Source organism: Ranitomeya imitator, chromosome 1 (assembly GCF_032444005.1).
Source record: "Ranitomeya imitator isolate aRanImi1 chromosome 1, aRanImi1.pri, whole genome shotgun sequence".
NCBI lineage: Eukaryota > Metazoa > Chordata > Amphibia > Anura > Dendrobatidae > Ranitomeya > Ranitomeya imitator.
Genome location: NC_091282.1, coordinates 1034380183 through 1034399129, shown reverse-complemented (window position 1 = coordinate 1034399129; position 18947 = coordinate 1034380183). Strand labels below are relative to the sequence as shown.

At 41.6% G+C, this 18947-nt stretch overlaps 1 protein-coding gene across 2 annotated transcripts in view; it reads left to right on the top strand.

The window, feature by feature from the left end:
• NR3C2 (nuclear receptor subfamily 3 group C member 2) overlaps window positions 1-18947 on the top strand; it is a 423462-nt gene that overhangs the window by 139675 nt on the left and 264840 nt on the right. The window lies entirely within an intron of this gene.

The window sequence follows — 18947 nt, the reverse complement described above, 5'->3', positions numbered from 1 at the left end:
GAACCAGCAAAATGGCATAAACTAAATGCAGTGCAATAGATACTTCCCATGAAAATTCCAGATCCCAAATGAAGACGTTTTCTCTTCATGTTAAGTTTTAGGGGCTAATTCAGCACAGCAAATGTAAAAATATACGGTAATCTGAAATGTCAGCTGTACTTACTGTGTGGCCTTTTTAGCCTTTACATTAAGCCTAATAAACTAATCCTACAACCACATGTCAACATTATTGTTCAGTTATATATTCACTGATACTTGGCACCCGGTTTACTTAAGAAAACATACCAGAGGGTCGTACTTATGTGTCAGATTATGAACATGCCTCTGTAGTAACTGGAGCATGTAATGAGACCGCCACTATTTTCATCACCCGATGGACACTTGTGCAGAAACAGGTAATAAAATCACTGTACTATATCTGCGTGTAACCGACAGCAGTCATCATTACACAATGACAAGATATATAATATTAAATTCACCGCTTTGTTTGGATAAATATATCCATATGGCTGTGCTATACGTAGTGCGATAGCTGCATGGAAAAGTTATTCCTCCATGGAAAAGGCCAGCGTCACATCTCATATCCCTTTTTTTATTACATATTCCTCTTTAGTAATGTAAGAAGTCTCTGTGTCAAATTTGGGGTCTCTAGCTTTTAAATTAAAGGGTTAAATCCCGGAAAAAATTGGCGTTGGCTCCCGCTCAATTTTCTCCACCAGATTGGGAAAGCCACTCTGCTGGATGAACTCATATGAACTCGAGCCTGGGAACTTTTCAGAATATTTTCCCACGCTCGAGTTCATATAAGTTCATCCAGCAGAGGGCGCATCACCGCGACTCGAGGTAACTACAGTACATTCCCCTGCATTCCATTCATTCACCAAGTTTTACAGGCAGGTGAATGATTTAACCCTTTCAGATGGATTTACAGCGTGGGACAAGACTGTAACGACGAAAGGTATGGAATATTGTTTGTTTTTGTTGTTTGTTTTTTATGTTTCAGGTGACAAGGGTCTTCAGGTGGATTAAGAGTATAATAAAATATTAAAACACCCTGTGTCTTTATTTCATTAAAATATTTTTTAATAATGTGTGTGTTTTATTAACCATTTCGTACTATTGGATTAATAATGGATAGGTGTCATAATTGACGCCTCTCCATTATTAACCTGGCTTAATGTCACCTTACAATAGCAGGGGAGTGGGAAGAGAGAGGCTAAGTGCCAGAATAGGCGCATCTTACAGATGTGCCTTTTCTGGGGTGGCTGGGGACAGATTTTTTTAGCCGTGGGGGGGGCAATAACCATGGACCCTCTCCAGGCTATTAATATCTGCCCTCAGTCACTGGCTTTCCCACTCTGGCTGAGAAAATTGCATGTGAGCCCACGCCAATTTTTTCCGGGATTTAACCCTTTAATTTAATAGCTAGAGACCCCAAATTTGACACAAAGACAGGAATATGTAATAAAAGAAGGGATATGAGATGGTTTACTGTATGTAAACCATGTCTCATATCCTGTCTGGTTTGTGAAGGAGATAGGAAAAGCCGGCAATTGAAGCCGGCTTTTCTGCCATCTAGCGCTGAATAATATATATATATATATATATATATATATATATATATATATATATATATATATATATATATATATATATATATATATATATATATACACACACATACACACACACACACACACACACACACACACACACACACACACGCTTGAGAAAGGTCCACACCCTGGACTGAAACGTCGCACATGGGCCAATAAATCACCCTTATTTTTTCTATTGGAGTGCTGCCTTCATTTTTCTGGACAATAGCATGAGGTTTGGTACATACCTGGAAGGATTTTTTGCACCCTTGGTCTTCTTATGGTGCTGCTTTTTGATATATATATATATATATATATATATATATATATATATGTATATGTATATATATACCGTATATACTCGAGTATAAGCCGAGATTTTCAGCCCAAATTTTTGGGCTGAAAGTGCCCCCCTCGGCTTATACTCGAGTCACGGTAGCGGTGGGGTCGGCAGGTGAGGGGCTGAGGGCGCTGGGGTATACTTACCTAGTCCCAGCGATCCTCGCGCTGTCCCTGCCGTCCCACGGGCTTCGGCGCTGCAGTTTCTTCCTCTCTTCAGCGGTCACGTGGGACCGCTCATTACAGAAATGAATAAGCGGCTCCACCTCCCATAGGGGCGGAGCCGCTTATTCATTTCTCTAATCAGCGGTGCCGGTGACCGCTGATAGAGAAAGAAGCTGCGGCACCGAAGACCGGAGGGGACAGCGCGAGGATCGCCAGGACTAGGTGAGTATAGCATATTCACCTGTCCTCGTTCCAGCCGCCGGGCGCCGCTCCATCTTCCCGGCCGGCGCCTCCATCTTCCCGGCGTCTGCGCTCTGACTGTTCAGGCAGAGGGCGCGATGACGCATACAGTGTGCGCGGCGCCCTCTGCCTGATCAGTCAGAGCAGAGACGCCGGGAAGATGGAGGTGCCGGAACGAGACGCCGGGAGCTGCAATCAAGGGAGGTGAGTATGTGTTTTTTTTTCTTTATTGCGGCAGCGGCGGCACAAATTTATGTGGAACATCTATGGGGCACAGTGAACGGTGCAGAGCACCGTATATGGCACAGCACAGCTATGGGGCACAGTGAACGGTGCAGAGCACCGTATATGGCACAGCACAGCTATGGGGCACAGTGAACGGTGCAGAGCACCGTATATGGCACAGCACAGCTATGGGGCACAGTGAACGGTGCAGAGCACCGTATATGGCACAGCACAGCTATGGGGCACAGTGAACGGTGCAGAGCACCGTATATGGCACAGCACAGCTATGGGGAACGGTGCAGAGCACCGTATATGGCACAGCACAGCTATGTATGGGGCACAGTGAACGGTGCAGAGCACCGTATATGGCACAGCACAGCTATGGGGCACAGTGAACGGTGCAGAGCACCGTATATGGCACAGCACAGCTATGTATGGGGCACAGTGAACGGTGCAGAGCACCGTATATGGCACAGCACAGCTATGGGGCACAGTGAACGGTGCAGAGCACCGTATATGGCACAGCACAGCTATGTATGGGGCACAGTGAACGGTGCAGAGCACCGTATATGGCACAGCACAGCTATGGGGCACAGTGAACGGTGCAGAGCACCGTATATGGCACAGCTATGGGGCACAGTGAACGGTGCAGAGCACCGTATATGGCACAGCACAGCTATGGGGCACAGTGAACGGTGCAGAGCACCGTATATGGCACAGCTATGGGGCACAGTGAACGGTGCAGAGCACCGTATATGGCACATCTATGGGGCACAATGAACGGTGCAGAGCACCGTATATGGCACAGCTAGGGGGCACAATGAACGGTGCAGAGCACTATATGGTTCACACCTATGGGGAAATATGAACGGTGCAGAGCACTATATGGCACAGCTATGGGGAAATAATGATCTATTTTTATTTTTGAAATTCACCGGTAAATGCTGCATTTCCACCCTAGGCTTATACTCGAGTCAATAAGTTTTCCCAGTTTTTTGTGGCAAAATTAGGGGGGTCGGCTTATACTCGGGTCGGCTTATACTCGAGTATATACGGTATGTATATGTATATATATATATATATATATATATATATATATATATATATATATGTATGTATATGTATATATACACACACACATACTTATACTATGTGTACACATTTATTCTATCTATTCTACTCTGTCAGTGTGATTTTACTGTACACCGCGCTGTATTGCCGGCTTTTCTATAGAACACTGCTGCGTATTTCTCGCAAGTCACATGCATGGTCCGTGTGTAATCCGTAATTTTCTCGCCCCCATAGACTTTTATTGGTGCAGCATGCTGCGATTTTCTACGCCCATAACATACCGTATATTACGCATGCGTAATATACGGCAGATAGGAGCTGCCCCATAGAGAATCATTGGGCCGTGTACAATGTGTATTTTCTGGACGTATTTTCTGTGCTCATACGTCCTTAAAACTCGCTAGTGTGACGCCGGCCTAAGGCCAAGCTCCCACAATGAGTCTTTGGTTCATTTTTAATGTTGCAGATTTTCAGCTTTTTCTTTTTTTGTTACTGCGGGTTTTTTTTGTGTTTTTACTGCATTTTTTCGGTCTCCCTTTGGTATGTCATTTAAAAAAAAAAAAAATCTGCTTTCATTGGAAAACTTCTTGTTTCTTCGCTTTAATAAAATTGTGTCATGCAAAAACTACATGCACTACATTTTAGTGCGATTTACCAGTGGGAATGTACGTTTATTTTTTTACCAGTGGATTTTCCTTTTCTCATTCATTCAAATAAAATGCATATTTACCACAAGAGAAGTTGACATGTTGCGCGTTTCAAAGACGCATTATAGGTCAGGTTATGCTTTACCAAAAAAAACCACAGCGGTCGTGAGATTTAAAGAAATGCCTTTCACTTTGCCGGAACTGTAATTCGTTGCGTTTTTTTTACGCAGTGAAAAATTGCTCAATCAAAAACGCACCAAATACTCAGTATGGGAAACTTAGTATAAAGTGTCAGGTGAGTTTAATGAATAGCAATGAAGTCATTTATTTGTTTTATGTTTTTGATTAAAGGGGTTGTCCAGGACGACAATATCGATGACCTATCTGTAGTGCAGGCCAAAACCTGTCAACTTCACAGATCAGCTGTTATCAGGTTCAGTGACCGTTGGATGTACACCATTCTTGGAGGTGGTACAACACAGCTCTGTACACTAAGTAGTGATTGTCCTCCATCTGGGCTCAGATGCTAGTCACTTACATAGGAACTAGGCTGCAATACTCACGAATGACCCCTACACAGTGAATGGAGCTGTGGTGTTCCAGCTTTTTACACTGTGCCAATCACAACATTATTATATAATGTCCAATAAGTTTCTCACATTTGAATCTATAAAGAACAGTCCTCTGAAGTCTGTTCTGCAAATGTAAGTGGCAACTGGGGCCCCATCCACACAGACACAATTCTGGATTAAAAGGTCAATGGAAAACTTTGTAGAATTGGTGAGGTAACCTTTTCAGAATGAGCAGATAGCCTAAATCCCATCTTCAGGATATGTACCGACGGCATCTTTTATGTCAGTGCTGCTGCCCAGTTTTCCCAGGCAAAGCTGCATCAGGGAAATGCCGGTGGTCAACTTCCTAAAGTTTTTGCTGAAATTCTGGCAGCAGCTCTGACGTCAGCATCTTTTACTCCATACTCTGGAGTATAGAAATGGGCAGCTTCCCATGGGAAGCCGCCAATGTTTGAGTATGACACTTCTTTTAAACACTTCAGGGTTTCCTAACAGGGCTGTGTATTATGGAAAAGCTTTAAGCACTGCAGTCCCATCAAGATTTTTATCCTCTTAATATATTCCAGTCACCATGGCTCATTTTGCCCTGCTACCCAGTAATTTTTTCTCCTTTCTATGTAGTAATAGGAAGTCTCTTGTCCCTGTATTTATCATTCCCCTCCAACTCCTGACTCAGCTGCTCCGCTCCTCCTCCCTGCCAGGGACTTTTGCAGTGACTCAGTGAAAATTGACCTCCTGTTTCTACATAGAGCTTAGAAGGATTTACCTAATCGGTTTTAATTACGTGATAACATAGACCTAGTGGAAAAGAAGTAGCTGGCTAGAAAGGCAAAATGAGCAATTGTGTAAGTACACAGTGCTATAAAAGGATATGATGACTGCAATACATTAAGAGAATCCATTCAAATTTTGATGGGAGTGCTTCTTTAAATCCAGGTTTCTTCATTCGTCGTATGCCTTTTAAACTTGGCTCTTTTTAAACAAATTAAAGTTTTATTCAATTATTATTAACTAGATGGCAGCCCGATTCTAAAGAATCGGGAGTCTAGAATCCATATATACTTTATTTATTCAAATGTAAAAATAATACAATTAATAAATAATAGTAAGAAAGAACAAAAAATGGCTGCACTCACCAGCTCTTGACAATTCTTGTTATTTAAGGTACAGTTACACAGGATCCATGAACATGCTTATGAGGGGAGGGATGAAAGACATCAGACGACAACTTTGCGTGTTGTGGCAAATGCCACAACAACGGTTCTTTGCTTAAGAACAATGTCAGGTAGTAGGAAAATAGCCAGTTAATAATAGGCAATAGTTCTTTGCAGGAATGCAGATATTAATAAATAGGCAGTTTATATTGCAGAGAAATTGCTGGGCAATAATTGACAATGTCCTTATGTGGCAAATAATAGAGCAATATACCCAATGTGGCAAAGAAGAGGTTAATAAACGGCAGTCTCTCAGTATAACAGTCAGTGAATAATAGGCAGTATATGGAGAAAACACCAAACAAAAGTTCAAAATTGGTGTGAAAATGTCACTGAACCACTTCACAACTAAATATATATAGTTTTGGTAAATGGTATTATCATTTTTTTGACGAAATTCGGCAGGAGCTTGAAGAGCAACGTCACTGGGCCCGCCTCCACGCAGTAGAAACTTGCTGTGAGGTAAAAATTCAAAAATCACACCAAAATGGCGGGCGGAGTGTGTCACAGTACAGCACGTTTCTGATTGGTCGCTCGCAGCAGGCGGCAACCAATCAGACACTGGACACTGTTGACGTCACTTATCTCCGGACATTAGCTCCGGACATTAGCTCCGGACATTAGCTCCGGACAGGAAGTTGGCACAAGTTGCAGGAAGTAGTATTCTAGGCAATTATATATTAGATAGACTAGAAAAATACTTAGAATTGAGTCATCAGTGGTTGATACCTTTTAATGGCTAACTGAAAAGATGGTAACAAATTGCAAACTTTCAAGACTACTCAGGCCTCTTCATCAGGCATAGACTAATAAAACATCTGAAGAATCACATATTTATACACAACACAGCACAGAACTGTCATTAATAGACTACTCTTTTCTCATCTCCACTAAAGGCCCCTTCACATTAAGCGACGCTGCAGCGATACCGACAACGATCCGGATCGCTGCAGCGTCGCTGTTTGGTCGCTGGAGAGCTGTCACACAGACCGCTCTCCAGCGACCAACGATGCCGGTAACCAGGGTAAACATCGGGTAACTAAGCGCAGGGCCGCGCTTAGTAACCCGATGTTTACCCTGGTTACCATCCAAAAAGTAAAAAAAAACAAACAATAGATACTTACCTACCGCTGTCTATCCTCCAGCGCTGCGCTCTGCTTCTCTGCTCTCCTCCTGTACTGGCTGGGAGCCGGAAAGCACAGCGGTGACGTCACCGCTCTGCTTTCCGGCTCACAGCCAGTACAGGAGGAGTGCAGAGCACAGCGCTGGAGGACAGACGGCTGTAGGTAAGTATCTAGTGTTTTTTTTTTTTTACTTTTAGCATGGTAACCAGGGTAAACATCGGGTTACTAAGCGCGGCCCTGCGCTTAGTTACCCGATGTTTACCCTGGTTACCAGTGAAGACATCGCTGGATCGGTGTCACACACGCCGATCCAGCGATGTCTCCAGGGAGTCCAGCGACGAAATAAAGTTCTGGACTTTATTCAGCGACCAACGATCTCCCAGCAGGGGCCTGATCGTTGGTCGCTGTTACACATAACGATTTCATTAACGATATCGTTGCTACGTCACAAATAGCAACGATATCGTTAACAATATCGTTATGTGTGAAGGTACCTTAACTTGTTCACCTTATCTTTCACTAATCCTTTTTGCATCATTTCCTTAAAGAGGTTGTCCGCTACTTGGCAACCACTTGATGAAAATGTTTGGCCCCATAAAATAATAAAGCTTATACCCTCCCCACATGCTGGTGCCGTTCCCGTGGTTCTGCACTCTGTCTGCCGGGGCTCTTGCGTGGTTGTTGTGACAAGTGATGCTGGCGCCCAGTCAGCGCTGGCGTCGTTGTCCCTGCCTTCGGACTGATCGATCGTGAAGAGGAAGTTCGGCATGCAGCTGATCTCGGACTTCCTCTTCCTGCTCAATTTGCCAAAAGGCGGGGACAGTAGTAGTTGTGGACAACTTCTTTCACTTCATATTCCACATCTCTTTGGGGTCTGATCTTTCCTTCCTGAGCTCTTCAATATCCACTTCTTACAACACTACGTTAATACACTTGTATTCCTTGCCTGTACACGCTATGCATACTAATTCTTCATTATAACCCCTCCCTAGACACATCATTTTGAATTTGGAGCTTACTAATTACTTTATTAAGTGGCATCCCTCTTTGCAAAACATATTTACTCCCAGAAACAACATGGTTTAGAACGAGGAGTAGTACAGAATTTCTGGATTAAGTATTTGATTTAGCTTTATTTAATTAATTATTCTGTAAGAAGCCAATTTGGTTGGTCTGTGCTGTGAAAAGTTCATCTGCGCTCCTTCTCTGTCCTTCAATTACTTACAAAAACATAACAATTTGCATTCAAAATGCATTTTTTTGTCATAAATATTCAGCCATCTGCATCCCAAACAAAGCTGAGCGCTCCCGTTATTTTTAGCTCCACCACAAAATAGCAGGAGACAGCGAGACTCAAATAGCCTATTTAGTTTGGTGAACAAAAGGCACGGCCATAAGGCACATTAGGGCTGCAGTTCATTTCCTTCAGGAGGCTCAGGTATCATGTCTTACTTTCCGGGTTCTCATTTATTGGAGACAAGCCACTTCTAAATGTGCTTTCCACCTCCTAGGCACCAAGCAGCACTTGAAAAGCAATTACTAAAATATAATTGCCAGTAACCCATGGACATCTGAACAGAGAAAATATATGAAGATCAGCACAAGAAATGATCCCACATTACTATATCGTTTGCTACTTTCACAAATAGATTTCCTTTTATTAGAAGATCCAAAAATATTTCATTACGCAAAGATCCAGTGTAGATCAATCTCAGATGGATTCTCCTCTAGTATTCATCTTATTTATTGTGACTCTGATGGACATTTGTTTCACTCAACATTAAAGGAAAATGCGATATGATCACTATTCATGTGACACTGATCAAGTGCGATGGAATATCTAACAAAGTTCCCTTAATCTGGACATCTCGTAGTCCCGCAACTTTATTAATTACACTCCTTTCCATTAGGTATAAAAATCCTAACAGAGTGTTGTGGATGTGCTCTGTTCCGTGAGCAGTGATCTCTGTGTTATCAGTTTACAGCTTTTAAAGGGAATTGGTCATCAGGTTTTTGCTATGTAATCTAAGGACAGGTTGAGCTGAGACGTAGATTTTAGCAATATGTCACTTATTAGGTTATATGCTGTTGTTTCCATACATTGAAGGTTTTATCACCAGGAGATTATTACTGCTTGGACCACAGTGCACTTGAGCCTTAGTTCGACCATGCCCCTCCTCTGATAAGATGCTCACAGTCAATAGACAACGTATAAAAAGCTTAGTGTGGGTGGGGTTAGCTGTACAAAGTAAACTACGGTAAGTGATAGATCGTTGAAATCAAGGTCTCTTTTCCTACATTATGCTGCTCTCAGATGAGGTAGCAAAAGCCTGGTGACTGATTCTCTTTTAATAGGGAAGTTATGATATTTTGCCATTCTATTTGTGATGACCGATTTATAAATTATCGCTACAAAACAAATAGTCTATTGAGAGACTCAATCGTCCATGTGAAAACTGCAGGATTTCAGGATTCTCTTTAGACAAAAAATGGAAAACCACATTCCTGCTAATACTCATTTTATGAGTTGTGTGTGTGCGTATACAGTCATGGCCAAAAGTATTAACACCCCTGCAATTCTGTCAGATAATGCTCAGTTTCTTCCTGAAAATGATTGCAATCACAAATTCTTTGGTATTATTATCTTCATTTAATTTGTCTTAAATGAAAAAAAACACAAAAAGAATTGTCCTAAAGCCAAATTGGATATAATTCTACACCAAACATACAAAAGGGGTGGACAAAAGTTTTCGCACCATTTGAAAAATCATGTGATGCTTCTCTAATTTGTGTAATTAACAGCACCTGTAACTTACCTGTGGCACCTAACAGGTGTTGGCAATAACTAAATCACACTTGCAGCCAGTTGACATGGATTAAAGTTGACTCAACCTCTGTCCTGTGTCCTTGTGTGAACCACATTGAGCATGGAGAAAAGAAAGAAGACCAAAGAACTGTCTGAGGACTTGAGAAACCAAATTGTGAGGAAGCATGAACAATCTCAAGGCTACAAGTCCATCTCCAAAGACCTGAATGTTCCTGTGTCTACCGTGCGCAGTGTCATCAAGAAGTTTAAAGCCCATGGCACTGTGGCTAACCTCCCTTGATGTGGACGGAAAAGAAAAATTGACATGAGATTTCAACGCAAGATTGTGCGGATGTTGGATAAAGAACCTCGACTAACATCCAAACAAGTTCAAGCTGCCCTGCAGTCCGAGGGTACAACAGTGTCAACCCATACTATCCGTCGGCGTCTGAATGAAAAGGGACTGTATGGTAGGAGACCCAGGAAGAGCCCACTTCTTACCCCGAGACATAAAAAAGCTAGGCTGGAGTTTGCCAAAACTTACCTGAAAAAGCCTAAAACGTTTTGGAAGAATGTTCTCTGGTCAGATGAGACAAAAGTAGAGCTTTTTGGGCAAAGGCATCAACATAGAGTTTACATGAGAAAAAAAGAGGCATTCAAAGAAAAGAACATTGTCCCTACAGTCAAACATGGCGGAGGTTCCCTGATGTTTTGGGGTTGCTTTGCTGCCCCTGAAACTGGACTGCTTGACCGTGTGCATGGCATTATGAAGTCTGAAGACTACCAACAAATATCGCAGCATAATGTAGGGCCCAGTGTGAGAAAGCTGGGTCTCCCTCAGAAGTCATGGGTCTTCCAGCAGGACAATAACCCAAGACACACTTCAAAAAGCACTAGAAAATGGTTTGAGAGAAAGCACTGGAGACTTCTAAGGTGACCAGCAATGAGTTCAGACCTGAATCCCCTAAAACACTTGTAGAGAGATCTAAAAATGGCAGTTTGGAGAAGGCACCCTTCAAATATCAGGGACCTGGAGCAGTTTGCCAAAGAAGAATGGTCTAAAATTCCAGCAGAGCATTGCAAGAAACTCATTGATGGTTACCGGAAGCGGTTGGTCACAGTTATTTTGGCTAAAGGTTGTGCAACCAAGTATTAGGCTGAGGGTGCCAATACTTTTGTCTGGCCCATTTTTGGAGTTTTGTGTGAAATGATCAATGTTTTGCTTTTTGCTTCATTCTCTTTTGTGTTTTTTCATTTAAGACAAATTAAATGAAGATAATAATACCAAAGAATTTGTGATTGCAATCATTTTCAGGAAGAAACTGAGTATTTGAAGAAACTGAGTATTATCTGACAGAATTGCAGGGGTGTTAATACTTTTGGCCATGACTGTATGTATATATATATATATATATATATATATATATATATATATATATATATATATATATATATATATATATATATATATATATATATATATATATATTATAGGAGTTAAGCAGAAAGGTATGCGCTATCATGATCCAACGACCAGTCCGGTTCTCCTTGCCAACCAGGGCAGTCTTCACTTCTGCGCTCAGCATCCTCCGCGTCCTCACTTCTTGCACTTATCACACATGACCCAAAATCAAGATGTGACGCGCCACGATCTTATGACGCCACAAGGCATAGTAAGTTAGGAGCAAGAAGTCCCCTGGATGCCAGGCTCAGAAGTGAAGACCGCCCTGGTCTGACTGCCTGAGAGGACCAGACTGGATGCTGGACAAGGGTGGTGCTCAACTACAATATATAGATAGATCGGCATGCAGAATAGCTCGTGGTTGCAGAGCAATATTTAGGCAGCAGTCAAACCTGCCTTGTGACTGGACCTGACAGATTCATCCTCTTCAATAGAAAACCATCCGATTAATAATGTTAGGCACCAAAAGAAAACCTCTGGATCTATTTATCCAACCTAAAATGGTGAATTTCAGGTTTTTGCACATCTAGTAATCTTTACTCCTAGGGAAAACCTGGTTTTCTCTGCTTACCTGTTCTGGTCTATGGTCTGTGTGTTGACGTAGGACTTGTGTAGCGTGAGCGTACTTTAGCAGATTTATTACATTGAGTTTAGTCAGACAGTATCACATAAAACTTGATTGCTTTTGATTCCACATTCTTGATCATGGATAAGTAGAGGTCATGGTAAAATATGAGTTGTAAGTCAGCCTTTTATATGGCTTTGGCTAATATGTAACGTATAATGTTGATATCAAATGCTATGTGGCATGCTCATGTTTGCTTTCCTGTTTCCCTAGGGGAGAATGTTAGATAAATGATTTCAGGTCCCTCCCAATTCTCTGCTGCCCCCTAATAAAAGCCTTGTTTATGTATACCATTACAAGCAGCACGTAATTACGTTTATAATAGGTTGATAGTCAACCTCAATGAGACTTTATTTTTGCATGCATGTTAGATTGAACAATTGATGATTAACCAGAAAGTTCAGAAGGGATGCCACACTAATTTGTTGACCGGTATGAATGGTTTCTTGTTATGCTATTGGGAAATACTACATAGGAGTATTAGGGTATGGGCTCGGGTCACAGATTTACCTATAGCCAATATGTGTACTATGCAACAGGGCTGTGGAGTCTGTGCCCATTTTGGTGGAGTCGGTACAAAATATATAATAAATTGGGTACAGTAGTACAAGGAAGGATGTGCTGTAAATGTTTTCCTAAGAATTTGGGAAAGTTGTGAAATGTCTTATAAATGTCTTTTCTGTTCCTGATCTCTACTTTTAGCTGAGATGAATCTGTGCTGCACCTTATGTACATTCTCAGTAGGGAGGCCGTGCTGTGGGTTCTGAGTCAGGTTTGCAAAATGTGAACATGTATGATCACAATTAAGTCATCATTAGATCTGTAACATGTGAACATATCTGTGTAGAGTGGTCCAAGTACAGACTACGATACAGAGACTGGCCTGGTGTCCACCCCAACTTGACGGCCTAATAGGCATATATTAGGCAAATTAAGCTGTTGAATTTGGGTTGGGAGATCCGCAGCCAGTCTGTATTTTATGTTTTGTACTTGGATCTTGATACATGTCAGAATGACAATTGAACGGCTACATAGAAACCAATTTGTGCTTGATTACTCGCCTGTCTATACTGGCTGACCACACCTAATGCACACAGGATGGATCATTAGCAAAATCTTTCTGTGCATGTAAACAAACATTGTTCTCTGTAGCATATTATCCTTTGTATTCAGGACATTTTGCTGAGAATAATAGTTTTTAAGAAAACTTAAAAAAATTTAACCAATGAGAAAGCACTTTGCTTATTCATTGGGTGACTTGCAACCTGTTTATCCGGGCCAATAAGCAGGAATGAGCATTCCTAGGATCTCTTAATCAACATTCGACCAGTGTAAATTCAGTGCGTTGTTGAACTTTTTTTCCATGCGGAAATGGGCCAAAAACACTATGGAATCCTTATGCAAGCTAATTCAATGACAATCCCGAAGTGTTGTGCATATGATCAGTAAATTTTCCTTAAGTATTGCAGAGTTTTCTTTTTCTGCAACATGTTCATTCTGTGTGCGTGTCTGTAGCGTTTTTCACACATTGACTTCAATTGAGTCAGCCAAATCCGCAGCAAAAACGCAGGTGTAAAAAAATGTTTGCGGATTTGCTGAGTTTTTGTTTGCAGTTTCACGTACTTCCTATGGTGTTTCCTATGCTGTCACTGGCAGTGTCGGTACTGCCAGTAAGACCGCCGGTCAGAGAACTGTGGGGTCATGCTGTCAGATGTCAGCGTGACCCCGCAGCTGTGACAGTGACCAGCGGAATAAAGCTTACCGCAGGTCAGCAGGCATGGGCTGATGAAACTACTGCTCCCATCGGGCTACATCTGCTGTTACTGATAACAGTGACAGCAGGTGCTGCTGATGGGAGACGTATTCGGGAGATGTGACTGCTCTACTCGGCCGCCGGTGATACACTGACAGGAGGTAATTGTTGCCACAGTCTGTCACTGAGCTGCCGTGAGAGAGTTCACTGGAGTTCATCAACTGATCAGCTTCGGTGATCTCACTTACAGTACTACCACTGCGTGAGAACTTTCTCACGGCAGCTCAGGAGCGATTAACTCCTATCAGTGTATCGCCAGCTGTCTTTGAGTGTACTGCTGTAAACTTAGAAAAAAGTAATTTTTTTACTTTAGTTTTTACTGCACCACATGCTCATCTTCCACATTCTACTTTGTAGCAATGCAGCATTTAAGAAAACAGATCAATGAAGCCGTTGCTTATGGTTGGTAGTGATAATTGCATTGAGCTATGTCTAGCTGCAGTCCTAAAGTAACGATGCGTGATAAACATTTTCATGCCTTGTTTTTGTGTCTCAGTATTTTATTGCTGGCATTTATGTTTCACAACAAGTTTTCACCTTTTGTGTATTAATAAGGGAGAAGTTTCTTTCAGGTACAGAGAGTAATTGGCTGATCAGTGCTACCCACAAGGCACCTGCTGAAGTCTGGGCATATAGGAGATTGGGCCTGCTGCTACAATCAGGCCCGTGGGAATAACCCGAGTTATCCTTTGGTATTTTTTTTTAAATAATCATTTTGAGAAATCTACTATATAAAGCTGAATGTGTGTGTGTATGTGTGTATGTCCGGGATTGGCATCTGCACCGTCGCAGCTACAGCCACAAAATTTTGCACAGTCACACGTCTGGACCCCGAGAGCGTCATAGGCTATGTTGTGAGGCGAAATTTTAACCCCGCGCGTTCCAATTCACCAAACAATTTTGCCCCTATCTACATAATGGGGAAAAAAGTGAAAGGAAAAGTGTTGGAAGCGTCGCAGCTACAGCAACAAAATTTTGCACAGTCACACGTCTGGACCCTGAGAGCGTCATGGGCTATGTTGTGAGGTGAAATTTTAACCCCGCGCTTTCCAATTCACCAAACTATTTTTCCCCTATCTACATAATGGGGAAAAGTGAAAGGAAAAGTGTTGGATGCAAATTGACAGCTGCCAGATGTGAACAAGGGGGGACTTAAAGAGTGAGAGCGATGGCGCCAAAGAGTATATACCGATCAGTTGCTAATGTGGGGCCCTGACATGAGATACTCACCACACATGGGGATATGAACACACACACAAAATGCGCCACACACTACCTCGTGCTTGAACACATATACCACCCTCAGCACACATTTCACCACACATACACCAACCTCGCCACATAAAAGTTGAAACACAAAAGTCGACGCTCAAAACTCACCACGCTCAAAACTCACCACGCGCAAAACTCGCCACATGCAAAAACTAGGCTCACGCAAAACTCGCCACAAGTGCAAAACTCACCTCATGGAAAACTCGCCACACGCAAAACTTGCACACGCGGAAAAATTGCCACATGCACAAAATTTGCAACACATGCAAAAGTTGCCTCACACAAAACTTGCACATACTCAAAAGGCACCACACATAAAACTCGCCATGCGCAAAACTCGCAATGCGCAAAACTTGCTGCACACAACTTGCTATACTAACCTGTCACATGCAACTCGACACACAAAAAGTTGCTACACGCATGTCGCCACACAAAACTCATCTCACAAAAGTCGCTACATGCATGTCGCCAGACACAACTCAACATACACAACTTGACAGACGAAACTCGCCCCAAAACACACACAAGTCTGGTATTAGCCTTCAAAAATAAAAATCTGATTAATAAGCAGACAAACTACAAGAGCAACAAATGTACCATATAGGAAATACGGCAGTTGTCAGTCACATGACCTGTCTATTATGTGTATGTGTGAGCTAATATATACTGCCAGGGGGAGGGCTTCCTGTTGGCTGGGAATTTATCAGGCTGCCAATTTATCTTACAAATACTGAGGTAAAAATACTGAGGAAATAACGTGTTAACGAGGTCTAATACAGGAGATCACACAGGTATATACTATATACAGGGGAGATAACACACAGATATATACTATATACAGGAGAGATGACACACAGGTATATACTATATACAGGAGCAGATGACCTACAGGTATATACTATATACAGGAGGAGATGACATACAGGTATATGCTATATATAAAAGATGACATACAGATATATACTATATACAGGGGAGATGACACACAGGTATATACTATATACAGGAGGAGATGACATACAGGTATATACTATATATAGAAGGAGATGACATACAGGTATATACTATATATAGGAGGAGATGACATACAGGTATATACTATATATAGGAGGAGATGACATACAGGTATATACTATATATAGGAGGAGATGACATACAGGTATATACTATATACAGGGGAGATGACACACAGCAGGTATATACTATATACAGGGGAGATGACATACAGGTATATACTATATACAGGAGATGACATAAAGGTGTATACTATATATAAGGGAGATGACAAACATGTATATACTGAGGTGAAAATGAGAGGTGGGAGGTGAAAATGAAAAGGTGTGTGCAAAATGAGAGGAGTGAGGGAAAATAGTGTAGTGATCGGAAAATGACAGATGTGAGGTCGAAATGCCAAGTGTTAGGCGGGAATGAGAGGAGTGAGCGAGAAAATGAGAGGTGTGAGGGAGAAAATGAGAGATGTGAGGGGGAAAATTAAAGATGTGATTGGGAAAATGAGAGGCGTGATGGGAAAATAAGAGAAGTGACGTGCTATAACTGACCACAGATATTTACTATGCCCAGGCAACGCCGGGCTCTTCAGCTAGTCTAGTATAAATCTGTAAATATAGCCATAATTTGGGCACTTACTGACTTATTACTACATTTATGGTAATTTTGGCTAAAGACCTCTATTTCCTGTTACATTATAGAAGACAGAAGAGGCTTTTTTTAGTACATAATAAGTATATTGCAAGATACAGGAATCCCCCGCAATTAAAAAAAGTGGGATACCAAGGTATTACCTATATCTTATACATAAAATGCCCAAAAAGACAACTGTAATTTTACACTATATTCATCAACAGCGTGCAATTTGGGGCAAAAATCAGGAGCGAATATCACAAGACAAAGAAGTGAAGTTGTTTAACCTTCCCCCCAAAAAAAGAAAAGAAAATGATGAAATACTGATCACTGGGGACTATAAAAATCAGACTTACCGTAATTTAAATAGGAGTTGTCCTCATGAGGAAGGATGCTTAAGTTTTTCTTTACTATATTTTATATGTACTGTATCCTCTGCTTAATAGTATTATTTTTTCGGGTATAAGGCCATCATTCTCAGGCAGGGAATATGAAAGAAAGCTTGGCCAATGCTTAGCAATATAGTAATTACTGGCGTAGGCTGAAGCCTTTTTTTTCTACCATTGTCCTCGGCTAACACGGGATGAAAGGTTAGTGGTGTCATCCAAGGTCAGGGCTGGGAGTCTATGCGGTAGAGCCATTGTGGAGATGTGACACATACTTAGAGATGACATTGGCTGCTCTTAGACTGATGTAGCTAGTCCACTGCTGACCTAAATATCAGGTAAGGCTTATGCAATAAAACTGTCGTTTGAAATATTCGGCATTGTGCCCTGAGAGAGACGTAAAAACTGCCTTTGCATGTTTAGATCTTGCAAATGCTTCTGCCATCTCTTCTAAATAAGTAATGAAATAACATTTATTGTATTATTAATAGCGCCAAATCCTCAGTCACAGTGTGGTAGGAGTACGAGCAATAAATTTACCATTGTGTACACTTCAGCAAATGCATTTGTATTTCTTTCACCCAGCAAAACCTCCAGCTCCCTGCAGGGTATGCCCATCCTTATTTTCTCTCCTCTCCTGTACTTGCATTGGCAAGGGATTTGTTATGCAAACATCTCTGCTTCCTTACCTGGATGAAAGCAGTAGAAAGATTTGTGTTTGGTGCGGTGAGCTGTGATCTTCAGATACTAAACCCCAGTGACTTCTGTGGGCAAACTGATTCTTACAATTCAATTGATTCTCCCTATAAAGAATGTAATTTTCCTTAAGATGCTCCATTAACCGGACATGATGTACAAATCGCGAGTCTGTCTTCCCACAAGTTGTGTACCCGCATGAGTCCATTGTGAGAAAATCACAATACAAATGTTTATGTTCAACTTGTCCTTATCATGTAACGTTATGATATACTTATTAATGGCAGTTTTTAATCATTAAGAGAGCTGATTTTATCTTTTCTGAGTTTATGGACGACCACAGACCAAAAACACCCTACTGTTTAATAGACTGTACAAGGGTATCTACATGAACGTAGTATTGTCCTAGAAACCAGGTAGGTGTCTGTTTGGTGGTCAGTACGATCTTGACAGGTTTGATGTGGCTGGGCTGAGTTAAATAAAACATTGGCAGCACTCTGCCATGTTATACAGCAGTGTGAGCGAACTGTCACTCTCATTATGATACATGAGGATATGCCAGCATCTGATGTGCTGTGTAAAACGTCAGACTTTATTTTAAATTCCTCATAAAAGACAGCCACTCAATTGTTTCAAGGCTTTTTAATGGCCATTAGGTCTCATTCAGGCATCCGCAAATCACTTACGGTATGTGATTTTCACTGATTAGAGCACATGCCCATTATAGTGTATTATTATTTATTATTATAGCGTCATTTATTCCATGGCGCTTTACGTGTGAAAAGGAGTATATATAATAAAAACAAGTACAGTAATCTTAAACAATACAAGTCAAGACTAGTACAGAAGGAGAGAGGACCCTGCCCACGAGGGCTCACAATCTACAAGGGAATAGTGTATGGGACTGTTCACATGTCCATGCTTTTTGCAGGCCGAGTAGTCTGCTAAAAATGTACCCAGACATATCGGCCAGAGTCATGGATCAGAATTAGCCATACATACAGTACAGACCAAAAGTTTGGACACACCTTCTCATTTAAAGATTTTTCTG